General features: G+C 42.0%; 1 pseudogene; it reads left to right on the forward strand.

The window, feature by feature from the left end:
* Positions 1 to 234: 234 nt before the first annotated feature.
* On the forward strand, positions 235 to 352 carry LOC124616958 (annotated as a pseudogene).
* The last annotated feature ends 6,987 nt before the right edge of the window (positions 353 to 7,339 follow it).

The raw sequence follows: 7,339 nt of genomic DNA on the forward strand, positions 1-7,339 counted from the left end.
TGCGACCGTAGCTGCAGAGCGGTTCCGGACTGTAGAGCCTAGAAGTGCTCGGCTACAAAGGCTGGCTATTAAAATATAAAATTATTACATAAATTTTTTCCAAAAGAAGAGTTATGAGAGGCTAAATATATCATCAGACTTCTTCACTAAGATTTAACTAAATCTTCTGAACTTCTCAGGGAAACTCTAAATTTTGCGATGTGTTCGATTTTGTTGAATCTCCTAAAAGACTGGGGCAACGGCCTTGCCGCAGTGGATACACTGGTTCCCGTCAGATCACCGCAGTTAAGCGCTGTTGGGCGTGGCTGGTACTTGGATGGGTGACCATCAGGGGTGCCATGCGCTGTCGTCATTTTTCGGGGTGTTGGCAGCCTCGTGATACCAACTGAGGAGCTACTCAACCGAATAGTATCGGCTCCGGTCACAGAAAACCGTCATAACGACCGGGAGAGCGGTGTGCTGACTACACGCCCCTCCTATCCGCATCCTCAGCTGAGGATGACACGGCAGTCGGATGATCCCGATGGGCCATTTGTGGCCTGAAGAGGGAGTTCTTTTTTTTTTTTAAAGGACTGTAGACATGAGTTTCTAATTAACATGGCCGAAAGCTATTAGCATAACGAGACATTGTAAAACGTTTCATCCCATTTGGTGTAGCGATAAGATTCGATATAATTTATAAAAATGCACGTAATACTGCGTCGCTTGTAAGGTAGTGACAATTCTCGGCTAAAGCTGGTAGCTGACACACTCAAGAGCCGCCAGTCCCGTTGAATGTAATAAACATTCTATGCAGGTAGCTGGCTGTGATAAGATTCTACATGGGCGGTGTATGTCGTTGTGTCACATTACTGCAGGAGAAATATACAAGTACAGAAGCGTGCATGAGTATGTGAAAGATGGATACTCCGTATAGAAAATGTAAATAAACTTTCGAGAAAAGAGAAGCAGTTTCATCAAGACCTCAGATGTGAAGCTCACGCCAAGTAAGTAAGTCGAAGGTAAATGTAGAAAGGCTGTACGAAGGAAATAATCTTGAAGGCATTGCTGTGGGAAGGGAAGAGAAGATAATGAAGGTTAAATGAGAGACTTAATATTGCGTGAAGAATTTGAGAGAACATTGAAAGATACAATCCTAAACAAATCATATTTACAGATTACATTTCCTCAGGATCAATATACTCGTATCTTTGTGAGGAGCAGTCACAGCATTAATATTCCACTTGTTATGTAATATACTCGACACATTTGAAATAGTCGAATACTTCTACGAGAATGTAGCAATCCCAACACCACACAAGACACGTGCTGGTGCCTATGAATATTAGCGAACGGTCAATTTAATAAGCCATTGTTGCGTATTATTTGCGCAAAAATTGAATGTATTGTAGAAGTCACTGTAGATGAAGATCAGCTACAAAATACTGCATCAAAAGTTATAAAATTGTTGTAGTATTACCAAAGCAACATAAAAAACAGTAATACATTGTCATGCCTACATGTGATAGTGACGTGGAAGCGCGAAGGGACACGTACAGCACAAAAGTGTACAGGACGATCTCGTCTGTTGACTGACAGAGACCGCCGACAGTTGAAGAGGGCCTTAATGTGTAATAGCCAGACATCTATCCAGACCATCACATAGTAATTCCAAACTGCATCAGGATCCACTGCATATACTATGATAGTTAGATGGAAGGTGACAAAACTTGCGAGCGGCTGCACATTAGCCACACATCACGCCGGTAAATACCATACGACGCCTCACGTGATGTAACGAGCGTGAACACAATGTGGCTACCCGATGGCAGAGTGTGGTTGTGGCGAATGCCCGATGAACGTTATCTGCCAGCGTTTGCAGTGCCAACAGTAAAATTTTGAGGCAGTGGTGTTATAGTGTGGTCGTGTTTTCCATGGAGGGGGCTTGCACCCCTTGTTGTTTCGCTTAGCACTGTCACAACACAGGCCTACATTGATGTCTTAAGCACCTTCTTGCTTCCCACTGATAAAGAACAATTAGGGGATGGCAACTGAATCCTTCGACACGATCGAGCACCTGTTTATAATGCACGGTCTGTGGCAGAGTGGTTACACGACAATAACATCCCTGTAATGAACTGGCCTGCACAGAGTCCCAACCTGAATCCTATACAACACCTTCGGATGTTTTGGAACGCCGAATTCGGGCCAGAACTCATCGACCGACATCGGTAACTCTCCTCAGTGCAGCACTCCGTGACAAATGGGCTGTCATTCCCGAAGAAACCTTCCAGCATCCAATTGAACGTATGCCTGCGTAGGTGGAAGCTGTCATCAAGGTTATGGGTGGACCAACAGCATATTGAATTCCAGCTTTACAGATGGAGGGCACTAAGAACTTGCAAGTCATTTTCAGCCACGTTTCTGGATACTTTTCACCACATACTGTATAATCGTAACGGATAGTACACCATTAAATGACGCAAACTGGCATTTTTGACCAAACTTCTTTCACTGGACATTAATGCATGGGACAACTGACGTGACGGGCGTCAGCTTCAGATTTGTTACATCAGACAATTCCCACTATTGTGCCCTCACGTAGAACTGTCCCTCTGATATAGCGGTCTGTGGGCAGTGATATTGATCTACCACAGTCATCGAGTTTGCAGCGCTACAGCTGGAATGTGGTGCAGCCCATGGCTGCCTTGGAGGGACACAAACATCCATACAGGAGCAAAGCCATGTACTCAACTCCATGCTGTTTTACGGCAGTAGACAGAGGACGGGATTTTAAGTGCAGTCGGCTGGAAGGAATCAAAGCGATTGTGGCACAGCCGTTTAAAATTCGTCACCTGGAAAAGGACATGTTCTTATGGCACACATAGAGATCAGTTGTTTGTTGTTGCGGTCTTCAGTCCTGAGTCTGGTTTGATGCATCTCTCCATGCTACTCTATCCTGTGCAAGCTTCTTCATCTCCCAGTACCTACTGCAGCCTACATCCTTCTGAATCTGCTTAGTGTATTCATCTCTTGGTCTCAATCTACGATTTTTACCCTCCACGCTGCCCTCCAGTACCTAGTTGGTGATCTCTTGATGCCTCAGAACATGTCATACCAACCGATCCCTTCTTCTAGTCAAGTTGTGCCACAAACTCCTCTTCTCCCCAATTCTATTCAATACCTCCTCATTAGTTGTGTGATCTACCCATCTAATCTTCAGTATTCTTCTGTAGCACCACATTTCGAAAGCTTCAACTCTCTTCTTCCCAAAATATTTAGCGTCCATGTGTTACTTCCATACATGGATACACCATATACAAATACTTTCAGAAACGACTTCCTGACACTTAAATCAATACTCGATGTTAACAAATTTCTCTTCTTTAGAAACGCTTTCCTTGCCATTGCCTGTCTACATTTTATGTCCTCTCTACTTCGACCATCATCGGTTATTTTGCTCCCCAAATAGCAAAACTCCTCTACTATTTTAAGTGTCTCATTTAATAATCTAATTCCCTCAGCATCACCCGACTGAATTCGACTACATTCCATTATCCTCGTTTTGCTATTGTTGATGTTCATCTTATACCCTTCTTTCAAGACACTGTCCATTCCGTTCAACTTCTCGTCCAAGTCCTTTGATGTCTGTCAGAGAATTACAATGTCATCGGCAAAGCTCAAACTTTTTGTTTCTTCTCCTTGGATTTTAATACCTACTCCGAAATTTTCTTTTGTTTCCTTTACTGGTTGTTCGGGGAGAGGCTACAACTCTGTCTCACTCCCTTCCAAACCACTGCTTCCCTTTCATGTCCCTCGACTCTTATAACTACCATCTGGTTTCTGTACAAATTGTAAATAGCCTTTCGCTCCCTGTATTTTACCCCTGCCACCTTCAGAATATGAAAGAGGGTATTCCAGTCAACATTGTCAAAAGCTTTCTCTAAGTCTACAAATGCTAGAAAGTAGGTTTGTCTTTCCTTAATCTAGCTTCTAAGATAAGCCGTAGGGTCAGTATTGCCTCATGTGTTCCCATATTTCTACGGAATCTAAACTGATCTTCCCCAAGGTCGGCTTCTAGCAGTTTTTCCATCCGTCTGTATACAATTCGCGTTAGTATTTTGCATCTTGCTCACCAGATGGTAGAGTTTTGTTAAACCTGGCTCTCTCAAGGCTTTCAGTAGTTCTAATGGAATGTTGTCTACTCCTGGGGCCTTGTTTCGACTTAGATCTTTCAGTGCTCTGTCAAACTCTTCACGCAGTATCATATCTCCTATCTCATCTTCATCTACCTGCTCTTCCATTTCCATAAAATTGCCCTCAAGAACATCGCCCCTGTATAGACCCTCTATATACTCCTTCCGCCTTTCTGCTTTCCCTTCTTTGCTTAGAACTGGGTTTCCATCTGAGCTCTTGATTTTCGTACAAGTGGTTCTCTTTTCTCCAAAGGTCTCTTTATAATTGTCGTGTAGGCAGTATCTATCTTACCCCTCGTGAGATAATCCTCTACATCCTTTCATTTGTTGTCCAGCCATCCCTGCTTAGCCATTGTCACTTCCTTTCTATCTCATTTTCGAGACGTTTGTATTCAGTTTTGCCTGCTTCACTTACTGCATTTTTGTATTATCTCCTTTCATCAATGAAATTCAGTATCTCTTCTTTTACCCAAGGATCTCTACTAGCCCTCGTCTTTTTACCTACTTTTTCTCCATGTATGATGTTGATTCAGTGTACTATCTTGGGAAATCGAAGCCTAGAAATAAATCGAAAACGAAACTAAACAAATCTCCCAGTTTTCTTACTGTGTCCCAAATATTTTGATGTCCAGGTAACTATTACGATTCCCTAGATCTGATGTGCATGCAGTGAAACTGCTATCTGTGACAAAGATAATTGATGCGAAGATGTATTAATGATGTTACACCTACGAGATTACAGAATTTATCTCTCTGTCATTGTTATTGTGTACTGGATTTATGTATTCGACATTGCAGCACAGTGTCATGTTCGTGTTCTTTCACTCTTGTACTTGGCAGACGTACTGCTTCCTGTACGCTATCTCTAGGACACCTCATTTTGCCTGAATATCCCGATTCACGGATTACGCCTAATATATTATATATCGTAGAAAGTATTTGTAACGTAATACAGCAGATAAATCTTGTTAATGGTTTCATGCGACAGCACAAATATCTTTTCCAGCTTGTTGTTACATGACGATTAATGTATGAATATCTACTAATATATGGCGTAAACCACGGAGGTGTGTATTATTCGAATGTTTTTAGGTTTTGAGAAGATTACTCACATTCATATTGAAACCAAACAGCTCCTATATTATGCGAACATTCAAGGTTTGGCTTGGTCGTAACTATTACGAACATCTATTTAGAAAATAAGTCCTGTAACCAGCCAGTTTTACTATACATTCCACTCTGCGTCTTGCATGATTCTTGTTAATAAGTTGGATTTTTAGTCAATTAATAAGGTGTAGATGTACTGTATGTGTGAAATTTTCGTAACCAGTGGAACGCAAATTTTTCTGATGTTGCCAGACTGGGCCACAATTCACTCAGATATATCTGCCTAATGTTGGAGGTCTAATTCTTCGAAGCGTATAGTGGAAAGTAAAAAATTATGTGACTGTTTACTGCCGTTTTGAATTTCACCCAGTTCGTTTAGCTTGTTCGTAAGATCAAGGAGGCAACTAAGGCTAATGCATGTTAGCGGAGTTTCAGAAATTGTTCCATGTAGCTCCACACCGTAGCCTAATAAAGAAAAATACAGCCCCATGGAATATCTGAACACGTAGAATGTACAAGTATTACAGACATTCTGGCATACAGACCTCAGTAGGTCATCAGAAACACAGATTAGTGTCCAACACACCTCGATGAAGAGTGACAGGGCTGATACTGTTCACGAGACACACAAATCATTTATAGTTGATAGATCAGTGTAAGACACAGAGGTGCTGCAAACAGTTCTTATGTCTTTCCGAGGCTGTTTTAGTGCAAGAAAATTGTAATGCGTTCAGTAGAAACTTCCCGATACCATTCCAAAGCATGCAAAAAAAAAGACTCACACTTATCTTTATAATGTGATTGTTTTCTTTCTGATCACTCTCTCCTCATCATACTTTGTTGCACTATGTTTATATTGTAGATTAAAACTGCGTGCCGAAACGGAACTGGAACTCGGAACCCCAAGTTTCTCAAGTTTTCCGAATAATCTAGCCCGATCCGGCAGCGGTGGCCGAGCGGTTCTAGGCCCTTCAGACAGGAACAGCGAGACTGCTACAGTCGCGGGTTCGAATCCTGCCTCGGGCATGGATGTGTGTGATGTCCTTAGGTTAGTTAGGTTTAACTAGTTCTAAGTTCTAGGGGACTGATGACCTCAGATATTAAGTCCCATAGTGCTCAGAGCCATTTGAACCATTTTTAATCTAGCCTGGCATAACTCGCCTTCACAGCTTTACTTGCGCATATAAGTCTCTGCTACCAAATTATCGATTCGAGTCCAGGTCCGGAACACCGTTTTAACTTGACAGGAAGTTTCAAAACAGTGCACGCTCCATAGCAGAGTGAGAGATTTGGGCTACCTTTATGATGCTTACTCACCTTCTCCTGTATTTCTGTCAAATAGGATCACATCAATGCAATTGCCTCTTTTTTCTGTTCATTAACTGCGTGGCACAACCTGACTAAAAGAAGGGATCGATTGGTAGGTCACGTTCAAAGGCATTAAGGGATCACCAATTTAGTATTAGAGCGAAGGGTGAAGGATAAAAATTATAGAGGGAAACCAAGAGTTGAATACACTAAGCAGATTCAGAGGGATGTAGGTTGCCGTATTTACTCGGAGATGAAGAAGCTTGAATAAGATAGAGTAGCTTGGAGAGCTGCATCAAACCAGTCCGTGGACTGAAGACCACAACAACATCTGTCGCTCAGTGCTCCAGAATCCGTTTTCAATGTTGTTCTTTCCCCTCTCTGATACACATCTTTCCCATCTTCAGGATCGGATACTCCTTGAAACCTGTGTGTTCGCAGTTTTCCTTAAGCGGGACACGCTCCTGAATTAGGAATTATTTACAGTTCCACCTTTTCTTAACCATGTGCCTATTATTTTGTCATCGTGAAAGAAGGCTAATATCCTTTTAAACGTCCTTCCGTGGCTATTTCTTTTTCACGTGGCCGCAAAAGCCAGTCTTTCTTTCCGAGCCCTTTCATTTATCTTCGTCCCATGCTCACAAAGTTGTTATAATGCGTCCTGTATTCGCTGTTTCCTTTAATGCGACTCAAGATTTTTCTCAAATAGTTACTTATTTCGCCTCAACTTTATCTATTAATCGTTTTTG

Source organism: Schistocerca americana, chromosome 5 (assembly GCF_021461395.2).
Source record: "Schistocerca americana isolate TAMUIC-IGC-003095 chromosome 5, iqSchAmer2.1, whole genome shotgun sequence".
Classification (NCBI taxonomy): Eukaryota; Metazoa; Arthropoda; class Insecta; order Orthoptera; family Acrididae; genus Schistocerca; species Schistocerca americana.